We start from the raw sequence: 24,025 nt of genomic DNA, 5'->3' as shown, positions 1-24,025 counted from the left end.
AACTAAGAGGAACTAGAATATACAACTTCATACACAAAAATTTCCCTGAGGTTCCAAAAAAAATTTTAAAATTTTCATGCAAATTTGAAATTCCAAATTTTTTTGAAAATGTTTTCGTAATTGTTATGATGGTATACATTATATCTTTTATCAAAGTTTTTTTGTTTACAAGAGCGAAAGCATTAAATAATAACGGAGAATATTTGATAAAATTTGCAAAAAGTTTTTGGTTCTAGTTTTGGGACTACGAGGTGTATGTATAAATAACTTTAATCAAACTTACCACAGTTTCAGTCATTTAAACCCCTAAAAGAAAAGAAAATAAAAAAATTAGTAATGTCACTAAAAATTTGTGTAGGCAAAAAAGCAGTGGCAATTTATATCAAGTTTTGTCAATTAAATTCTTTATTTTCGATATTTTAAGAAAAAACTTCTGAAACCATGCAAACAAAGTTTTCGGGAAAATTCGAGAACATTTTACGAAAATTTGGAAATTATTTTTTAGAGTTCACTGAATTTTTTGGAGAATGCAGTTTTGTGGTCTTAACAATTTCAGTCAAACAAAGTACAAGTTAAAGGTGTCTCAAGGTTCGTATTGATTTTCGACAATTTTTCTTAAAAGGGTATTATAGATTTTCCTCTGAACAAAGTGTGAATTTTTTTTTTTTTATATGGAAGAAAATCTGAAACACCCTTTGGAAAAAATTTAGTCAAAAATCAGTACGTATTTCGAGAGGTCTATAAATTGTACTTTGTTAGACTGAAATAGTTTAGGCTACACAACTGCATACTCAAAAAAATTCGAAACTTTCGTACAATTTTCTGAAATTTTTAAATTTTTTCGAAAACGTTGATTGGTTTGCATAGTTTCAGTTCAAAATTCAAATGCCGAAAATCAAAAAAAAAAAAGAATTTGATAGACGGAATTTTAAAAAAATAGCCCGTGCCATTTTCCTGCTCCCTGCTGTAATTTCTTTTTTATTAGAAAAAAAAAATTGTGCAATTTTGGAAAACTGAAATAATTCCGCGTAATTTCGGCACTATCTCTGGATTATTGTGGGATTATTTCTATATTATCGTCGGTATCATTTCGGAGCATCCGAAGACTGCTATTTCGGTATAATTTTCGCATAGTTTTGTAACAACTTGCGTATAATTTAAAGATTGTAGCTACTATCACCGAATTATACCCGTACTGTTTTCGGAATAATTTTGGAAGCATTCCGAGATTGTTTTACAAAAAATATAAAACCTACGTATTTCGGAATCAGTTTAGCAATCATTTCCGACTATGTTCAGCATGATTCCGAAATTGTTTTTGGCATCACTACGGGCCATTTCAAGCAATGCAATCAAAATTTGTTCGAACTCGACTTAAGCTTTTGCTTCTTGGCAATTTTAAGTTTAAAAGTTTTTTTGAAGATCTTACATTTCTTTAGCTTTCTGTTTACTCAGTTTAAAGATTCAAAGCTTTCGAACGAATTTGAAATTTTCAACAACGTTTCCAATGTAATGAAAGTGTAACTACTTACAACAGCTAAAAACAAAAAACAATAACCCTCGAAAAATTTGTGCAAATGATAATCCTTTAGCTTAGGTGGTGCTTGCGTTGAAAGCAGAAAACTGGAAAACTACAGAACGCTTGGATGAGCGCATCATCAATAATGAAACAAAAACGATATGGTGACAAAAATATTGCTAAGTGCCAATTATGAGAATACTTGATAGCCACAACAACAACACAAAACCACAACAGCTATGTCTTTGAGTATAGCAATCAACAAATATGAAAAAAAAACCTACGCTATTGCAAGCAATGCCGCAAAATGACGCCGTAAGCACTTTAAAGTTGCAACTACACCGGCAACCGACCAACTACCTGTTTGTGCCACAACAGCACCGTCCATTTACCCCTCGGCACCTACTTCTATGTCGAACTGTCTGTCTGCTGACAATTGTAAATACGAACTTATCCAAAGTGGAAAAACAAAAACAATGGGCAGATGTATGCAAACTCAGTCAAATTGCTTGCGGTGCATTCACGTTTTCACATTTTCTATGAAATAGCCAGGTGAAATTCAGCGAAATTGCCAACAGCAAAGCAAAACTGAATTTGATTGATATTAACAGCAAGCAAGTGCGGGTGTATGAGGTAGGGCAATGCTGAAGATATTGTAATGAGACAAAAATACCAGCTGCATGTTAGTTAGGCGAGTTGGGTAACTTTGATTGATGGCTGGCCGAGTGGTTAGTTTTCGGAATTTTAAATACAGTCAAGTTGAAGTTTATGGTAAAAATTCAGTGTAATAAGAGATATGTAGTTATAATTTTGATTAATAATTTGAGGAAAAACCAATTTCGAAATCATTATACTCAGTTGAGCAGAGCTCACAGAGTATATTAAGTTTGATTGGATAACGGTTGGTTGTACATATATAAAGGAATCGAGATAGATATAGACTTCCATATATCAAAATAATCAGGATCGAAAAAAATTTGATTGAGCCATGTCCGTCCGTCCGTCAGTTAACACGATAACTTGAGTAAATTTTGAGGTATCTTGATGAAATTTGGTATGTAGGTTCCTGAGCACTCATCTCAGATCGCTATTTAAAATGAACGATATCGGACTATAACCACGCCCACTTTTTCGATATCGAAAATTTCGAAAAACCGAAAAAGTGCGATAATTCATTACAAAAGACAGATAAAGAGACGAAACTTCGTAGATGAGTTGAACTTGTGACGCAGAATAGAAAATTAGTAAAATTTTGGACAATGGGCGTGGCACCGCCCACTTTTAAAAGAAGGTAATTTAATATTTTTGCAAGCTGTAATTTGGCAGTCGTTGAAGATATCATGACGAAATTTGGCAGGAGCGTTACTCCTATTATTATATGTATGCTTAATAAAAATTAGAAAAATCGGAGAAGGACTACGCCCACTTTAAAAAAAAATTTTTTTTTAAAGTAACATTTTAACAAAAAATTTAATATTTTTTTTTAAAGTAAAATTTTAACAAAAAATTTAATATCTTTACAGTATATAAGTAAATTATGTCAACATTCAACTTCAGTAATGATATGGTGCAACAAAATACAAAAATAAAAGAAAATTTTAAAATGGGCGTGGCTCCGCCCTTTTTCATTCAATTTGTCTAAGATACATTTAACGCCATAAGTCGAACAAAAATTAACCAATCCTTTTGAAATTTGGTAGGGGCATAGATTTTATGACGTTAACTGTTTTCTGTGAAAACGGGCGAAATCGGCTGATGCCACGCCCAGTTTTTATACACAGTCGTCCGTCTGTCCTTCTGCATGGCCGTGAACACGATAACTTGAGCAAACATAGACATATCTTTAATGAACTTAGTTCACGTGCTTACTTGAACTCACTTTATCTTGGTATGAAAAATGAACGAAATCCGACTATGACCACGCCCACTTTTTCGATATCGAAAATTACGAAAAATGACAAAATGCCATAATTCTATACCAAATACGAAAAAAGGGATGAAACATGGTAAGGTAATTGCATTGTTTTATTGGCGCGAAATATAACTTTAGAAAAAACTTTATAAAATGGTTGTGACACCTACCATATTAAGTAGATGAAAAAGTTATGCAGGGCGAAATAAAAAACCCTTAAAATCTTGGCAGGTATTACATATATAAATAAATTAGCGGTATCCAACAGATGATGTTCTGGGTCACCCTGGTCCACATTTTGGTCGATATCTGGAAAACGCCTTCACATATACAACTACCACCACTCCCTTTTAAAACTCTCATTAATACCTTTAATTTGATACCCATATCGTACAAACATATTCTAAAGTCACCCCTGGTCCACCTTTATGGCGATATCTCGAAAAGGCGAACATCTATAGAACGAAGGCCCACTCCCTTTTAAAAATACTTATTAACACCTTTCATTTGATACCCATATCGTACAAACAAAGTCTAGAGTCACCCCTGGTCCACCTTTATTGCGATACCTCGAAAAGGCGTCAACCTATAGAACTAACGCCCAATCCCTTTTAAAATACTCATTAACACCTTTCTTTTGATACCCATATTGTACAAACAAATTCTAGGGTCACCCCTGATCCACCTTTATGGCGATATCTCGAAAATGCGACCACCTATTCAACAACCACCACCCCCTTTTAAAACTCTCATTAATACCTTTAATTTGATACCCATATCGTACAAACACATTCTAGAGTCACTCCTGGTCCACCTTTTGGCGATATTTCGAAACGGGGTCCACCTATAGAACTAAGGCCCACTCCCTTTTAAAATACCCATTAACGCCTTTCGTTTGATGCCCACATCGTACAAACAAATTCTAGGGTCACCCCTGGTCCACCTTTGTGGCGATATCTCGAAACGGCGTCCACCTATGGAACTAAGGATTACTCCCTTTTAAAATACTCATTAACACCTTTCATTTGATACTCATATCGTACAAACGCATTCTAGAGTCACCCCTGGTCCACCTTTATGGCTATATCCCTAAATGGCGTCCACATATAGAACTATGGCCCACTCCCTCATAAAATACTATTTAATGCCTTTCATTTGATACACATGTCATACAAACACATTCCAGGGTTTCCCTCGGTTCATTTTCCTACATGGTTATTTTCCCTTATGTTGTCACCATAGCTCTCAACTGAGTATGTAATGTTCGGTTACACCCGAACTTAACCTTCCTTACTTGTTTTCATTTCAATTTAACGAAAATTTCGACCTTGCAGGGTTTTATGGGTTTTTTTTTTTTTGAGTTTTTTATTGACGTGTGAAATTTTTTTTTCGAAGGATGTTTCATATTTTTTTTAATACGATAGGCGAGAAATCTAAAAACCTTCCGAAGAAAAAACGTCATAAATCAATACCAGTTTTCAAGCCCTGTAATTTGTACTATGTGAAACTAGAATTGAATGATTATATACTCAAAAAATTTTATTAGCCTCTACAATTTCGAAATATTTGTGAAATTTTGATTAACATGGTTTTAGCTAAAAAAAAAAATTCATATTTTAACTATCGAAAATAAATAAAAAATTTGATAAAAATTGCCACTCTAAATAAAAAGTTAGTCTGTTAAATTTTCTCGTTTTTCGAAAACGTTTTTGAAATAGGTTTGCAAATCTGTAGTTACAAAATTATTGAATTTTTTTCTTGAATAATCTAAAATTAAAAATAGAAGATTTTGCTTGACGAAATTTGATAAAAATTGCTACTGCTATTTTCGTGTTCGCTGCTGTACATAAGTTTGTATATGATGTACCTGCCCACTGTCAAAACATATTTGTTTCCTTAAAATTAAAGTTGAATTAATCTTTAAAAAATTGCTTTATGTGACTTTTAAATACTTTAAATTAAAAAAATATAAAAAAAGACCGAAAACTTTAACTTTGCTGAGTGGAATATTACCCCATCTCGGCTGCCGTTTCGAAAACGCCCTATCTCACAAAACTTTTAAAGAACGACCTATTTCAAAATTGGTTATTTTATGGTCCTATCTTACTTCAAAATATATTGAATATGTGCTCATATAGGACGTTTTTGAAGCAAATTCTGAGATGGAGCATTTTTAAAACGGCAGCCGAGGTAGGGTGATATTCCACACAACAGTCGATTCAAAAATGCGAACAATGAATTCCGTGAATTTTAGTCACACCTACACGCGAAAACAACAACACATGGCAGTCGCTCATCTCTGCCTACAGCTATATAGGAGACTACGTCATCCATAGTCTTTCCGATGGCTCCTCTGCCTTAATACACATATTTTGACCTAGTTCAATAAAACTTGGCTGTCAACTTTATTTTACAACAACAGAAGCCACTTAGTAAGACCAAGAGACTTCAAGTCCCTTTATCTGTTTTGAAACACTTTCTATGCCAAAGCATCTCATTCATTCGCATAACATAACAAAATGTAGCCGGCGCCAGACATAGATCCACAAGTCCTTGGCAACACTTCTCTCTTAAGTACCCCAAAGGCAAGAATGATAAAGAAGCTTATATAGAATGATATTTGTTCACCGAAAGAGGATTTTACCTTTCCTTTGCCTACATAATACACAGGCTTCTAGCTTCCAGGAGAGTTTTTCAAGCATAAGGGGGAGAATTCTGTGAATTTGGGCAACATATGGAAAATGAAATATGTTATGTAATTTTTTTTACTTGTGCTTTTTTGTTAATATTCCTTTTATACACACTTTGGTGTATATGTATATACTATATGTTTTACGAATTGTGTGGAATATTTTTCGGCACGTTCAACAGAGCTTGATCAGTGACAACGGCCACGAAAGCACAAGAGCAATTCTGTTACACTGACAAAGGTCCGTGAATATAGGATACAGCCGAATGAGTGATAACTGAATGACCAAAGCATCAAGAGAGTTTTAGAAACTTTCAGATGCGGCAGCCGTAGCTTTGTCAGACTATGAAAGACGGCGTTAATGCGACTAGGGTTTTAAGTGAATTGCGATGAATTTACATTTGTGGTACTCACTAAATTACATACCCGCACCTCATATCACTGAAGTCAAAATAGCTATTTGCAGTATTTCTTCGAATTCCACTGCTGTCAATACTTGTTTGTTATTGTAATGCTTAAGTGACCCGAAATCTGGCTGCAGTTTCAAGGGAATTGAGACAATTTCGGCGAATTCCGGTGTGAATCCAATCGCATACTAATCAAACCTCAGCGGCTTACTTAAATTGTTTGTATGTACCAAGTTGCCTACAAAAATTTGCATTGGATGGTATTTTCTATGCAATGGAATTTTAATACAAAAAAATAAAATTTAATGTGATAGCTTACAACAAAAGACACACCCTCCTACTTCGAGAAGCGTGAAAGCCCTAACCTTGCACAGTTTTACTTCAGACTAATAATGCAAATGTAGCCTAAACAAACAACGCTCTTCAATATAGGATTAACAAATCGTTAAACTCAGTCGCATTCAATTTTGGGCAAACATAATCAAATTTTATGGCGTTTTATATCTTTTTAATTACTAAGCAAACATTCTCCCGTGGGGCATCATTTAGGCCCAAAATTTGGTGTTAGCTGCAAACTCAACTTTTTTTATACTCAGCTGAGCAGAGCTCATAGAGTATATTAACTTTGTTCGCATAACGGTAATCCGTAACGGCATAAACTAATCAAGATAGATATAGACTTCTATATATCAAAATGATCTGGACGAAAAAAGAAATTCATTTAGCCATGTCCGTCCGTCCGTAAACACGATAACTTGAGTAAATTTTGAGGTATCTTGATAAAATTTGGTATGTAGGTTCCTGGGCACCCATCTCAGAACGCTATTTAAAATGAACGAAATCGGACCATAACCACGCCCACTTTTTCGATATCGAAAATTTCGAAAAACCGAAAAAGTGCGATAATTCATTACCAAAGACGGCGAAAGCGATGAAACTTGGTAGGTGGGTTGAACTTATGACACAGAATAGAAAATTAGTAAAATTTTGGACAATAGGCGTGGCACCGCCCACTTTTAAAAGAAGGTAATTTCAAAGTTTTCCAAGCTGTAATTTGGCAGTCGTTGAAGATATCATGATGAAATTTGGCAGGAACGTTACTCATATTACTATATGTGTGCTAAGAAAAAATAAGCAAAATCGGATTACGAACACTCCCACTTTTAGAAACAAATTTTTTTTAAATTCAAATTTTAACAAAAAATTGAATATCTTTACAGTATATAAGTAAATTATGTCAACATTCAACTCCAGTAATGATATGGTGCAACAAAATACAAAACTAAAAGAAAATTTCAAAATGGGCGAGGCTCCGCCCTTTTTCATTTAATTCGTCTAGAATACTTTTAATGCCATAAATCCAACAAACATTTACCAATCCTTTTGAATTGGTAGGGGCATAGATTTTATGACGTTAACTGTTTTCTGTGAAAATGGGCGAAATCGGTTGAAGCCACGCCCAGTTTTTATACACAGTCGTCCGTCTGTACTTACGCTCGGCCGTTAACACGATAAATTGGGCGAAATCGGTTGAAGCCACGCCCAGTTTTTATACACAGTCGTCCGTCTGTACTTACGCTCGGCCGTTAACACGATAAATTGGGCAAAAATCGATATATCTTTACTTCACGTACTTATCTGAACTCACTTTATCTTGGTATAAAAAATGGCCGAAATCCGACTATGACCACGCCCACTTTTCCGATATCGAAAATTACAAAAAATGAAAAAAATGCCATAATTCTGTACCAAATATGAAAAAAGGGCTGAAACATGGTAATTGGATTGGTTTATTGACGCAAAATATAACTTTAGAAACAACTTTGTAAAATGGGTGTGACACCTACCATATTAAGTAGAAGAAAATGACAAAAGTTCTGCAGGGCGAAATCAAACGCCCTTGAAATCTTGGCAGGAATACTGTTCCTGGTATTACATATATAAATAAATTAGCGGTACCCGACAGATGATGTTCTGGGTCACCCTGGTCCACATTTTGCTCGATATCTGGAAAACGCCTTCACATATACAACTACCACCACTCCCTTTTAAAACCCTCATTAGTACCTTTAATTTGATACCCATATCGTACAACACATGTTCTAGAGTCACCCCTGGCCCATTTTTATGGCGATATCCTGAAATGGCGTCCACCTATAGAACTGTGGCCCACTCCCTTTTAAAATACTCTTTAATACCTTCCATTTGAAACCCATGTCATACAAACACATTCCAGGTTTACCCTAGGTTAATTTTGCTAAATGGTGATTTTCCCTTATTTTGTCTCCAAAGCTCTCAGCTGAGTATGTAATGTTCGGTTACACCCGAACTTAGCCTTCCTTACTTGTTTTAAATTAAACTTTTTTGCTACTTCTTACACACGTATGTACTATTTTTTCCGAAAACTATTCGTTTTCTCAAAGTGCGCTCACCTAATTTGTCGCTATTCGTTTCTACAATTTATTTAATGCCATTTTCTTTTTTTTTTTGTACTTCAAGTTAAGTCGACTGGAAATTCGAGTATATTACTTTAATATTGCTGCGGTGATTAACTATTTGACGTATGGGCTTTTTTTTTTTGTACTTCAAGTTAAGTCGACTGGAAATTCGAGTATATTACTTTAATATTGCTGCGGTGATTAACTATTTGACGTATGGGCTACGTCATTAGATTTTAATTGGCAACTACTTATATAAAAACTAACAAGTTTTATTTTGATTTGACACCACTTCTATTATTACATGTGTGCATTAGGGTATGTAAAACTTTGAAAAAATTTAAAAAATCGAATTTTTTTTCCAATTTTTTTTATTGTACCCCAAACTCATATGAACACAGTAAGGAACAGATCGCAATTTTCCATAGGTATTTCTTTTTAATCGTGTTTCATTCATTTAACTATATATATTATATTTAAAGCCCTAACTCCCTGAGAGCAAAACAGCCTATATACTGCCACAATCTTTCTTTAGTCTTAAAATGACATATGTCTGCCCAAATTTACATAGTTGTATTTTTTAATTAAAATATACTTAGTCAAATTTTTTTAATTTTACAAACGGGCCAAGCAATGCCTTAATTGCTTGCCATGCAGCCGTTAATGCTTGGAGTAAAACAAAAAAAACGACACATAGAGTACAAAGCATTAAGGTAAGTTTGGGCGAAACCGAACATTATGTACCCAGCTGTGTGCTCTCACATTAAAAATACTTTTAAATAAAAATGTCTCGAACCTAAAATGATATAAAGCTCTTTCAAACTGGTTACTTCACCGAAACCGGTAACACAACTGGTTGCTGCACCAAACCCGGTTTCACCTTCAAAAGCGATTACTTCTTCTAAACCTGTCACATTTCCAAACCCGATTAACTCATCAAACCCGGTAGCTACTCGAAAACCGGTTACTTTTCCATAACTGGTTTCTTCAAATCCGGTCACTTCATCAAAAGCGGTTACTTTTCCAATAATTGTTTTTTTTCATATCCGGGTACTTCTCAAAAACAGGCCTCTTCAAAGCCGGTTACTTCTCAATATCAGTTTGCGAAAAAGCAGTTAAATGAAGTAAATTTTGTGAAACGTTGAGACAGTACGAAGTCAATCCAAGGATTAAATAGAAATCCCTCAAAGCCCTATCGAATAACAACACATTACCTTCTAGCAACGGCCTTAGGTAAGGAGGACGGCAGTTTGCCTTGTCAAAATTGTGGGGAAACGAAAAAAGGAGGTGGTTTTATTTAGCGGTGTACGAGGGAGAAGTTGATAGTGGATCGTATCGAAGATTCATTCTACGGTGGAATGACCGGTGGTCGGCAATATTAGAACAGCAGTAAATGACGCGGGAATAGCAGAGCAACTGAGAACGGTTCTGAGATCGAAGTGGTTTGCAGATTGGAAGGTGTGAACAACATTTGAGCGGTAGTACAGGGGGGTGGTTACTTTGCGCTTGTATGCAGAATGGTTCTGTTGCATAGTGAGCAAAACGAAGGTGGTCTGTGCAAAAAAAATTTTTCCACAGCAAATGCAGAATAATTATGGTAAGCCATTTAATTAAAACGAAATTACCGGACCGTCCCTGATGCAGATTATGTTTCTGACAAAATATATGCTCGCCCACAGCCAAAGGGGCTATGGCAGGAGGAGACAAAGGTACTTAAACCAAAACTCAGTTGATACACGGTACAACCAAATAGCACATTAAGAGCGCCTAGAGTGCAATTCAAACTTAAAAGCAAAAAGGAACGTTAACTTAGTAGGCAGATAGACCGACGTGCTTAAAATGGTTTGTATTTGGATGAATGACGATTATTTCCATGATTGTTTGTAATAATGGCTTCATAACAAACTTAAATACGCAAACATGAGCATAGCTCCCAAAGCTCAAGCACTACAGGCGAATGGAAAATTCGAATACATACCAACTACAAAGATAACGACAAATTACTTTGAATTCGCAATTTTGTAGAGTAATTGCAAATAACAACAAGTTGAGTGGTGAGTTAAGGGCTAAACGTATAAATAATAAATCAAAGTGGGGGTGGTGATGGCAGCAAGTCTACTAATCTTGAATGTATGTTTGCTTTCGTACCGAAATTGTCGAATAGTCTGGTTAATGCTTTTGACCACTACACATGTTTATCAAGGCGATCATAGAAGTCTGAGGAAACTAACAAATGTTCGATAAGTTGCTGAAAGTATATCAAACATTTGGTAGGCCATAATACCATTTCGGATTTCTTTGGGAAAATATAAATAATTAAATTATTTTCAACGAAAAAGAATTAATTACAGTTGTAAATTTTACAGATATTACTCTAAATTTTATTTTATTTTAATTTCATATAACTATTTTTTAGAAGCTTATAATTTTGTCTAAAACCAGCCTCGATCTTCTTACTAGTTTTTTCTACAAATTGTCGGTCCCATGTTTTATGCCGACTCCGAAAGGCGCTGGAAAGCAGATGCGTTTTATAGAGAAGCTTTTCAATGCAGAAATACATTCGGAGTGTTGGCCAATTCATTTATAATTGAAAACAAACTTTTGATTTTGCTTTACCGGAACTTAAACTCACTATCTTCGGAGTGGTAAGCGTTGCGCGCTACCCCCCATTTCACTTGTAAACTTTTCGAATTTAATTTTGTTTATTTCACAGAACTGTTTCTGGCAGCTAACCTGCTTTTTCCATCATTTTCCTAGATGTTTCTTACCTAACCATCTGAAAGTGGTTGGTTAAAAAATAAATTCTACATATATTTACTATGGTAAATTTCACAGGCATTTTATGTAAAAACAGGATTTTCTTTATATTTTTGTACGTAAAATTCATTTCGATCTATGAAGTAAATAAAATAAATAAATGTAAGGAGCGATAACCTCCGAAGAGATCTAAGGCCGAGCTTCTCTTCCCATTTGCGTCGTGCACCTCTTGCTTTTCCCTACAAATTGGCCGGACGGGACCTACATGTTTTATGCCGACCCCGAACGGCATCTGCAAGGCAGATGAATTTTCACTGAGAGCTTTTCATGGCAGAAATACACCCGGAGCGCTTGCCAAACACTGCCGAGGGGCGACCCCGCTTAGAAAAATTTTCTTCTAATTGAAAAACCTTATTTCTAAAATTTTGATGTTGCTTTGCCCGGGGTGTGAACCCAGGGCATACGGTGAGGTAGGCGCCACTATGAAGTAATTAAACAAAAGTTATAGAGTAATTAAAGTTTTCCAATATTCTAAAGGTATTAAAATTTTAAAAGATTCTCAAGTTTTATTTGTTGTCAATTTCACAGAAACTTATTTTTCTCTTCTGTATGAACAATAAGTATATTTTGATATTTTTCATTAACCTCCTCTAACTTCCTATTTTAGGACTTGAAACTATTTAACCTGAAGCCAAATTCAACAAATATATTTGTTATCTACTAATGTAAATTTCCCAATTTTTAATGCAAACACAACATTTTTTTTTTTTCAATTTGTCACATAAAACTCCTACCAATTCGCTATTTAAAAAATGAAGAAGCATAATTGTAAATTTTACTGCTACTAAACTCTCGAATTTTGTTTACTGTCAATTTCACAGATTTGTTTTCTTTCTAAGCAAGAAGCTATTACCTTTTTTGCTCTGCACAACTTTTATTTGTACTGCCGGAGTCAGTAATATAAATTAGGTTTCTTGTTGTAGGGAAACCAGTCGGCTACCATATTTAAGAATAAAATTTTCAATCATTTCGAAACCAGAATATATTATTGCTCACTGTTACATTTACACAATTCAAAGTTCTCTCGAAAAGATATGAAACAACAGTTTGGCAGTAATATACTTTTTTCAATACCCACATAGCTTGTGTAGTACGAGACTTAAAGTAGGGGAGTTGACTACTCCATGACGGTTAATCTGGTTTTGCAGCGGTGCTTGTTGGATATTTATGACTGGTGTAAGCTGCCTATGAATGCGTGCACAGCATCCAAATGTAAAATCAACATTAAAACATGTCTGGCGATTGCTTTTATGTATGCAGTACATACCTAAACGCAAAAAGTTGTATAAACAAAAGCAATTCACTGACAGACGTTGTCTAAAATTAAGAGATGGCGGTAAATGGGTTAAACTGCAGTGTATGCGGTAATTTGTCACACAAGTCTACATGTAGCTGTGTTTGTGTTAGCAGTCAGCTAATTTGAAAATATTTTCTAATTTGCAAAGTTTCTGATTTCTAGGTACAATTTAATGTTCGTTGTTGTCAAAGTGTCTACACGTGAGAGTATTTGACTTTTAAGGTAGCACAAATGTTTTGTGGGCGGAGAAAGCTATGCAATGTTGACAGAAACTTGAATTAAAAAGTCTCAAGTGCTTAAAATTACGTTGAAAGGAGGTAAACAAATTTAAGCTAACCAAATTTAGTTTGAAAAAATGTGAAAAGAAATTTCAAAGAAGTTTTGGTAACAAAAAACTTAACCTAAGCCATGTATCGACACTCAATCGATGAAGATGTCTATATATGTATGCTAGAGTGTGTAATTTGTATAGAAGGGGTTTCTTCGTGATTGTTACTAGAGTTTGAGGCCGACGTGCTATGCTTAGAAGTGAGCTGACTGAACACAACGCCCAACTTTGTATAGAGCATTCAACTTTATTGAATGCCCTCGGATATTTATTCTTTGCTTGTTATACAAAAATTCTTCTTGCAACACAAAATCTGCTAGGTAAGTCTGGGATTTCATTTGGGAAAATATGGATAAAAAATCTGCAATATTTTTGCTTTTCCTATCACGTTTTCGAGTAAAATTTGTAAGCAAATTTTGAGTACTAAGGGACATTTCAACCAGATAATGAAAGTCTATCTTCATTGCTGGTGTTACTTGTAGAATAATGGTGGGTTATCGATGGGTTCTTCATTCGAAAATGAATGATAGAATAACGCTGAAACCGGTTTATTTCCTAATTAAATTGAAGGTCGTTCCACAGAATATCATTTAAAATAATCAGAAAAAATCTCTCCTTCAAAAGACACTTGTGGTGGGTAATGGCAAATTTGTATGAGCTATGAAACCAGCGCCATAGTACATATTAGCGCATTGCTCACTTCACTATCTATTACGAAATAATACAGCCGGAAATTTGTTCAAACAATCAGATGAGTATAATTCCATTAAAATCAGTAAGAAGTTATCAATTAGAAGATATTCTACAAATATAGGGCATCAATGTAAATTTCGCAGATTTGTTCCTGTAAAACTACACATTGTAAATTTTGAACATTAAATTCTTTACAATAAAAAAAAAATTTATTATAGTAAATTTTACAGATATTACTCTTAAATTTTATTTTATATTAATTTCACATAACTATTTTTTAAAAGCTTATAATTTTGTCTAACAACAACCTTAACTTTCTATTTTCCTTTATTTTCATCGAAGGATCTGAAATTGGTTAGTATGGAAAAAGGCTACAAAAATACGTGATTTGTTAATGTAATGGTTGTATGTTGTTTACATATTTGTTTTTGTAAATTTTGCACATAAACTCATTTCAATTTACAATTTTAAAAAATATATGTTAAAAAACTAAAAATAGATATACTTGTTGCGATTTACCTCAGAGGAGATTTGGGCCGAGATTCTCTCACAATTTGCCTAGAGCTTCTTACTAGTTTTTTCTATAAATTGGCGGTCCCATGTTTTATGCCGACCCGAAAGGTGGCTGCAAAGAAGATGCGTTTTTATAGAAGCTTTTCACTGTAGAAATGCCCTCGGACTGTGGGCCAATTCACTTATAATTGAAAAAACTACTTTCCAATTTTTTTTAATTTTGCTTTACCGGAACCTAAACTCACTATCCTCGGAGTGGTAAGCGGAGCACGCTACCACCACATCAATGTAAATTTGACGAATTTAATTTTGCTAATTTCACAGAACTGTACTTGGCAGCTAACCTACTTATTTCCATCATTTGCCTAGATGCTTCTTACTTAATGATCTGAAAGTGGTTGGTTTAAAATAAAAAATGCTACATATATTTACTAAGGTAAATTTCACAGGTATTTTATGTAAAAACTATACTTTCTTTATGTTTGTTCTATGCAAAATTCATTTGGATTTATAAAGTAATTAATGTATTCCAATATATGAAACAATTCTAAAGGTTTTTAAATTTTAAAAGTAGCAGATTCTCAAGTTTTGTTTGTTGTCAATTTCACAGAAACTTATTTTTCTCTTCTGTATGAACAATAAGTATATTTTGCTATTTTTCATTAACTTCCTCTAACTTCTTTTATAGGACTTGAAACTAGTTAACCTGAAGCCAAATTCAACAAACATATATGTTATCTACTAACGTAAATTTCACAATTTTTAATGCAAATACTACATTTTTTTTTCATTTTGCACATAAAACTCTTATGTGTTCATTATTTAAACAATACGTTGCCGTAGATTATCCCCATCTATGAGGATGCATCCATGTAAATTTTACTGCCAGTAAACTCTCTTCATCTAAATTTTACAGAAATTTTTTTTCCTTCTAAGCAAGAAGCTAGGGATAGTTATCGCCGGGCGATCGCCGGCAATATAAGATAGGTTTATTGTTGTAGGCAAACCAGTCGACCACCATATTTAAGAATATAATTTTCAATCATACCAGAATATGTTATTGCTCACTGTAGCATGTTCAGAATTCAAAGTTCTCTCGAAAAGATATGAAACAACAGTTTGGCAGTAATATACTTGTTTCAATACCCACATAGCTTGTGTAGTACGAGACTTAAAGTAGAGGAGTTGACTACTCCATGACGGTTAATCTGGTTTTGCAGCGGTGCTTGTTGGATATTTATGACTCGTGTAAGCTGCCTATGAATGCGTGCACAGCATCCAAATGTAAAATCAACATTAAAACATGTCTGGGGATTGCTTTTATGTATGCAGTACATACCTAAACGCAAAAAGTTGTATAAACAAAAGCAATTCACTGACAGACGTTGTCTAAAATTAAGAGATGGCGGTAAATGGGTTAAACTGCAGTGTATGCGGTAATTTGTCACACAAGTCTACACGTAGCTGTGTTTGTGTTAGCAGTCAGCTAATTTGAAAATGTTTTCTAATTTGCAAAGTTTCTGATTTCTAGGTACAATTTTATGTTCGTTGTTGTCAACTCAAAACGTCTACACGTGAGAGTATTTGACTTTTAAGGTAGCAAAAATGTTTTGTGGGCGGAGAAAGCTTTGCTATGTTGACAGAAACTTCAATTAAAAAGTCTCAAGTGCTTAAAATTATGTTGAAAGAAGGTAAAAAAATTTAAGCTAACCAAATTTGGTTTGAAAAAATGTGAAAATAAATTTCAAAGAAATTTTGGTAACAAAAAACTTAACCTAAGCCATGTATCGACACTCAATCGATGAAGATGACTTTCTATATATGTATGCTAGAATGTGTAATTTATAGAGAAGGGTTTTCTTCGTAATTGTTACTAGGTTATTGGAGTTTGAGGCCGACGTGCTATGCTCAGAAGTGAGCTGACTCAACACAACGCCGAAATTTGTATAGAGCATTCAACTTTATTGAATGCCCTCGAATATTTATTCTTAAATTATTTTTTTTTATTCTTGCAACACAAAATCTGCTAGGTAGGTCTGGGATTTCATACAATCCAACTGAAATCAAATTTTAATATCGACATATGAAAATATCTGCTAATCGTGCAGCCGCACAGTGGTCGGAAATTCAATTCTCAAAGTTGAAGCTGTAATTTTTATTTCTTATCGTTAGCAAAAACTTTAAACTTTAATAACCAACGCGGAATAAATAATGAGGGGATTTAGCTGTCACATAGACCATATCGCTCATTTGTCGTAACGTCGTCATAACTCAAAAAACATGACTTTTTGGTTAATAACATATAAACGTACCCAATATCATGATCTATGTTGTATAAAAAAATCTTCGTGATCAGTTAAAAATTTAGCACGTGTTCTAAAAATGAAAATATGCCTTTATATGCGCAACATATGGCAGTTAAAATCTTTGAATGGCTCTCTTGGAAAATTGTGTTTTTTGAAAAAAAAAAAAATGGTTTTTTAAAAACCTATTTTGATTTCTTAATATCTGCCCAATTTTAGAAAAAGTTTTTATGTATCAGATAGCTCAGATACCAACTACTTAACAATTAATTGTGTTCAGAAACATTTTTTTAATTTTTTTTATAATTTTTTTTGGGAACAAAATGTAACTTTTTTGAGTTCAGAAATTTTTTTCTGAATTTCGAAAAAACCAAAGAAAATTTTAATTCATTAGAATCTGCTAACGAAAATATGCCCATCTTTTTTCTAATAAAGATAAATTTTTTGATTTCCTTGATTTTTGACGGATTTTGAAAAAAATCGATAAAAAATTTTTATTTAATAAATCTAATTTTTTTTCGCTAAGAATAAATTAAATTTCTTTGATTTTTCCGAATTTCGGAAAAAATAGGGGTTTACTGCGTTTATATGAACTTACAATTTTTGTTATACTCAGCTGAGCAGAGCTCACAGAGTATATTAACTTTGTTCGCATAACGGTAATCCGTAGCGGCATAAACTAATCGAGATAGATATAGACTTCTATATATCAAAATGAACTGAGCAAAAAAATAAATTTATTTAGCCATGTCCGTCCGTCCGTTCGTCCGTAAACACGATAACTTGAGTAAATTTTGAGGTATCGTCATGAAATTTGGTATGTAGGTTCCTGGGCACTCATCTCAGATCGCTATTTAAAATGAACGAAATCGGACTATAACCACGCCCACTTTTTCGATATCGAAAATTTCGAAAAACCCAATGGGCGTGGCACCGCCCACATTTGAAAGAAGGTAATTTGAAAGTTTTGCAAACCGTAATTTGGCAGTCGTTGAAGATATCATGATGAAATTTGGTAGGCGCGTTACTTCTATTACTATATGTATGCTAAATAAAAATTAGCGAAATCGGATGACGAACACGCCCACTTAAAAAAAAACTTTTTTTTAAGTAAAATTATAACAAAAAATTGAATATCTTTACAGTATATAAGTAAAGTATGTCAACATTCAACTCCAGTAATGATATGTGCAGCAAAATACAAAAATAACAGAAAATTTCAAAATGGGCGTGGCTCCGCCCTTTTTAATTTTATTTGTCTAGAATACTTTTAATGCCATAAGTCGAACAAAAATTAACCAATCCTTGTGAAATTTGGTAGGGACATAGATTCTATGACGAAACTGTTTTCTGTGAAAATGGGCGAAATCGGTCCAAGTCACACCCAGTTTTTATACACAGTCGGCCGTCTGTCCTTCCGCTCGGCCCTTAACACGATAACTGGAGCAAAAATCGATATATCTTTACTAAACTTAGTTCACGTATTTATCTGAACTCACTTTATCTTGGTATAAAAAATGGCCGAAATCAGACTACGACCACGCCCACTTTTTCGATATTGAAAATTACGAAAAATGAAAAAAATTCCATAATTCTATACCAAATATAAAAAAAGGGATGAAAAATTGTAATTGGATTGGTTTATTGACGCAAAATATAACTTTAGAAAAAACTTTGAAAAATGGGTGTGACACCTTCCATATTAAGTAGAATAAATTGAAAAAGTTCTGCAGGACGAAATCAAAAGCCCTTGGAATCTTGGCAGGAATACTGTTCGTGGTATTACATATATAAATAAATAGCGGTAGATGTTCTGGGTCACCCTGGTCCACATTTTGGTCGATATCTGGAAAACGCCTTCACATATACAACTAAGGGCCACTCCCTTTTAAAACCCTCATTAATACCTTTAATTTGATACCTATATCGTACAAACAAATTCTAGTGTCACCCCTGGTCCACCTTTATGGCGATATCTAGAAAAGGCGTCCACCTATAGAACTAAGGCCCACTCCCTTTAACACCTTTCATTTGATTCCCATATCGTAAAAACACATTTTAGAGTCATCCCTGGTCCACCTTTATGGCGATATCCCGAAGTGGCGTCCACCTATAGAACTATGGCCCACTCCCTTTTAAAATACTCTTTAATACCTTCCATTTGATACCCATGTCATACAAACACATTCCAGGGTTACCCTAAGTTCATTTTCCTACATGGTGATTTTCCCTTATTTTGTCTCCAAAGCTCTCAGCTGAGTATGTAATGTTCAGTTACACCCGAACTTAGCCTTCTTTACTTGTTGTACTTGTTGTACTGGTGTAAAATTTTGGCTTTTCAGACAGAGTATTTACCTCAGATATGCAATAAGTGATGTTGTCGTTTTCAGATAAATTTGGTTCCAATTTTTATTTATTATTTTTTTTTGGAAAGCTTACAAAAGTTAGTTGTTGATTTCCTTAATTTTTTTTACGAATTCAGATTATTTATTTTTCTTTTTTGATAGAAAAAATGTTTAACTTTTAATTAATTTTAATATTTTTTTTTAATTTTTATACTAAAAAAGGCCGATTTATGATATATACGTCTTCAAGAAAAGGTTTTAAATTTTTCCGAGCTGTTGATATATGAGATACCGAGCAATCTTTTATTGTGTTGATATACAAAAAAACAAAAAAAAAACAAAACACAATTGTGTAATTAACTCATATACTTCTTAAAAATTTCGAAATAAAAAAGCCGATAGAAGATATCGATTTTATTTAAGAGTTATTAATTTTCCATCGCTAGCGAGGCCAAATCGACCACTGTGAGCTGTGCATGTGTGCTTCTAGGTGTGTTGGTATGAGTGTAACTGCAGTCGCCGATTGTTTCTGTGCGTTTGTGAGCCGTTCCCTCAAACCGTGAAAACGCCACAAAATTACCGTTCAACGCTATGAAATATCCGAATGAAAAAACGTTTGCTTCCTTTCGTTATCATTTTTATACGCTCTTTTGCTATGGATTCCTTCTGTCCACACAATGCTTGCCGCCGTCATGCGCCACCAACAAAGCCATTGCACTTTTTCATTTCTCTTTTGCAGTACTTGATGCAATAATTTTTTTTTCTTCCTTTCACCAAAATCAAATCCTTTCCCACCTACTCATATTTATTTGCCCTTTCTTTTTAAATAAAACGTATGTAAAAAGAAGTCATTCAAATGCTAGCTTGTTAAATTTAAATGCAATGGCAGAAAAAGAGGATCAAATTTACCAGAATTACACATTAGGCATGATTACTTTGCTGCCGCTCATGTGGAACGAAAGAGAAAGAGAGAATTGCACCGAAATTTTAATGTAAAAAAGAGTTTGGGGGAAAATGTTCGAGGGAGCAAAAAGCAATTTACATTTCGAAGTGAAAATGTGTTTTTATTGTGGTTCTTTCTAAGTACCACTATTCTACATGGAAGAGGATGGAATAGGGAGGAAATTCGTTGTTGAATGCACAAAGGGAGTCCTTGCGCATCATGTAAAATGGATTTAATGGGTTTGTGTTAAAAATACAGCATTTCGTTAAATTTTTTAGCTTTAAAAGAGAAGCAGCTTAATTTGGCTTGGTAATTACAATTTTTCTAGGAATTAATTTTTTGATACTTGAATCTACACCGTTATCCATCACATCATAGAAAGGCGAAGGGATATTAATGATTGAGAACTGCCAAGCCCCCTAACCATAGTGATTTGCAAACCACGCCTATAACTGATTTGCAGCACAACGGCAAACCATGGGAAATAACGAGGTTGACTACTTCCGTGACCCTAAAACCTCAAAATGACGATAAGCTGGGTGGGAGAAGGATAATAGTCACAAGGCAGGAAGATGAATGCTCCAGGAGTCGCGAAAAGTCAATAAAATCCGTGGGGAAGCCGCAGGCGCGCCCGCACAGAGAGTAAAAGTAGAGGGTACATAGCAAATAGAGTAAGAGAGCCCTCACAGTACCGGACAGCATTGAAAGTCGTGGCCGATCGAACTGGACGGGAAAGCGAACGCTGGCTTTGGCCTATGAGGCCATAGAAGTAAGTCGAAGGCAGTTTGATGATAAGAGCTTTGCAGCGACAAACCCTCTAGAATGCAACCGGCATAAAGAGAAATAAGGGTCGGGCATAATGAAGTGGCAGAATTTAAGAGGCAGAAAGGACCCAATCCCAGAGCCGTGAGGCAGGGTAGCGGCATTGCCAAGTACTTTCGTTGCCATAAAACCTGAGGGTCTAAAGCTGTACGACACAGATACTCCAACAGTGAGGAGGCAACTACCTCGAAAGCTGCAAGTTAAAAGGAGGGGAAAACATGTGACCAGGGCGTTAGGCCACAGGAAGCTTCAGGCTCTCTGAGGTAAACTAAAGGAAGGTAACACTGCGACCGTCCCCGAGAGAGCGAATGAGGTGGCGAAACCGTTCCTGACTGTGGCGCTTAAAGATTGTAGTAATTCCTTTAGACAAATATCTAGCGAGAGTTGGAGATCTGTAGAAAGGGTGCGACTTATCTTAGCGATCAAGATGTTGAGAGACGAAAGGAGTAAACCGCTTCGTATCCGACTGAAAAATCGATTCTAATTTAACCTTCGATTTCTGTATAGGTTCGATCCGTATTTGTTTCAGGTTGTGTATTAGTTTGGGATTTGGTTCTGATTTTGGGCCTGGTTTGTTCCAGTTTCTGTATTGAATTTGGTTCCGGTTGTAGTCCAGCTTATGTCCTGTTCCAGTTTCCATTTCAATTTCGGCCCTTGTTCCAGATTCGGTACATGAAGCAGTTTCGGTCCGTTTTCGGTCTAGTTCCCGTTTGGGGATATTTTCGGTTTTGTTTACAGTTACTGTTCTGATTTCGACTTTCGTTTTAGATTCAGTTCCGGTTTTGGGTTTATGGTGCGGTTCTTGTTTCCGGTTTTATTGCGGCTTCACTCACGTTTTTCCTTTGGTTTTGGTTCGGTTTCGGTACAGTTTAGGTTCAGGTTTCGACTTCGGTCCCAATTTAAGTTCCGGTTACGGTTCCGGTTTCGACTCTGGATTTGGTTTTGGTTGCGGTGCTGGCTTCGATACCTATTTCGGCCTTTTTTTTTTTTCTTTTACGGCTTTATCTCACCTTCGAATTCGGTGTAGGTTCGTTACCTCATTACGGTAACTTGATGCTGTAAAGCTGAAGCTTCTTGCAAACAAACTATGCACAATATCGTGCAAAGATATAAATGTCACAAGTTAACAATGCGCACTAGTAATAACAATGGTGGCATTAACGTCATACAAATGAATGTTAGAGGTCATGTGCAGCTACAATAAAAACAAGAGACGAACGTGCAGGAATTTTTTTTTTCCAAACTATTACTATTTTGATTCGATTTAGGTATTGAATTTTTCCATTACATTTTTTATTCGACTTTCTTTCCGCGTTTTTGGTCTATGAGCCCCTTACGTTGCTAAGTAATTCTTTTACCTTTTCTTTGCCTAAGCTCAGCACATACATATATGATCATTTGATTTATTGATGAGACAAACAGTCGACTAACGACATCACTTGCATATGAATGCGTGACTTTATGATATGCCGCCATTGCAACTATGAATGTATGAATATATGTCGTATGTGCATATCCATCCTACTGCATTTGCTGTGTCACAATCACGTCTTCGTTATCATTATTTTCCTATCTTTACTCATGCAATCATTAGCTTGGTTCACCTTCGTTGTTATTGCTAAAGAATTTACTTGGCGGTTTTCTTTTTAACAAATTAACAATAACAATTCAAATGCATATCATCAGCTGATAGGCGACAATGTGTTGGTGATGACTATTAACTTAGGAATTTGATTCTCAGTAAAAATTAACAACAACAATTAAGTTCAAGAAAATTTAAAGGTCTTTTGATGAATGGTGATGATTTAGAGTTCATGATTTGTTAATGAAGTTAAATTGGCATGCAACATTTTGTGAGAATCGTTAATTATTGAAACAATTCTAAAATTTAATATTTCACAATAAACATAAGAAAGGACTTAGAATGCAAAATTCGAGTTACTTTCTTTTAAATGTTTGTGTTATTTTTATAATACCAAAAATTTGTATATGCTGTATATATGTTTGAGGGCAGTCCCTAATTTAAGTGTCACTTATCTACATAAGACATTTTAAGTTTTGTTACATCTTGAGCTCTTGTTATTTTCATAATTATAGTTATTTCTGAAACTGGTTTTTCCTTTTCGTGATTATTATTTATTATTTTTATTTGTTACCATATTTTTATTTCTTATTTCACTTTTTGTTTTTCTTTTTATACTCAGTTGAGCAGAGCTCACAAAGTATATTAACATTGATTGGATAACGGAGGGTTGTACATGTATAAAGGAATCGAGATAGATATAGACTTCCATATATCAAAATCATCAGGATCGAAAAAAAATTTGATTGAGCCATGTCCGTCCGTCCGTCCGTCCGTCCGTCCGTCAAAACGATAACTTGAGTAAATTTTGAGGTATCTTGGTGAAATTTGGTATGTAGGTTCCCGAGCAGTCATCTCAGATCGCTATTTAAAATGAACGATATCGGGCTATAACCACGCCCACTTTTTCGATATCGAAAATTTCGAAAAACCGAAGAAGTGAGATAATTCATTACCAAAAACGGATAAAGCGATGAAACTTGGTAGGTGAGTTGAACTTATTCCGCAGAATAGAAAATTAGTAAAATTTTGGACAATGGGCGTGGCACCGCCCACTTTTAAAAGAAGGTAATTTAAAACTTTTGCAAGCTGCAATTTGGCAGTCGTTGAAGATATCATGATGAAATTTGGCAGGAACGTTACTCCTATTACTATATGTATGCTTAATAAAAATTAGCAAAATCGGAGAACGACCACGCCCACTTTTAAAAAAAAATGTAAAGTCCAATTTTAGCAAAAAATTTCATATCTTTACAGTATATAAGTAAATTATGTCAACATTCAACTCCAGTAATGATATGGTCCAACAAAATACAAAAATAAAAGAAAATTTCAAAATGGGCGTGGCTCAGCCCTCTTTCATTTAATTTGTCTAGAATACTTTTAATGCCATAAGTCAAACAAAAATTGACCAATC

At 34.6% G+C, this 24,025-nt stretch overlaps 1 long non-coding RNA gene across 3 annotated transcripts in view; it reads right to left on the bottom strand.

Moving 5' to 3' along the window:
- LOC137238179 (uncharacterized) overlaps positions 1-24,025 on the bottom strand; it is a 166,683-nt gene that overhangs the window by 22,168 nt on the left and 120,490 nt on the right. For all 3 annotated transcript variants that reach the window (XR_010949125.1, XR_010949123.1, XR_010949124.1), the window contains exon 2: positions 284-306. This is a non-coding gene — a long non-coding RNA (uncharacterized lncRNA). The remainder of the gene's footprint in view (positions 1-283; positions 307-24,025) is intronic.

Source organism: Eurosta solidaginis, chromosome 1 (assembly GCF_040869045.1).
Source record: "Eurosta solidaginis isolate ZX-2024a chromosome 1, ASM4086904v1, whole genome shotgun sequence".
Classification (NCBI taxonomy): Eukaryota; Metazoa; Arthropoda; class Insecta; order Diptera; family Tephritidae; genus Eurosta; species Eurosta solidaginis.
Note: the sequence above shows the minus strand (reverse complement) of the source record. Positions and strands in the feature narration are given on the sequence as shown.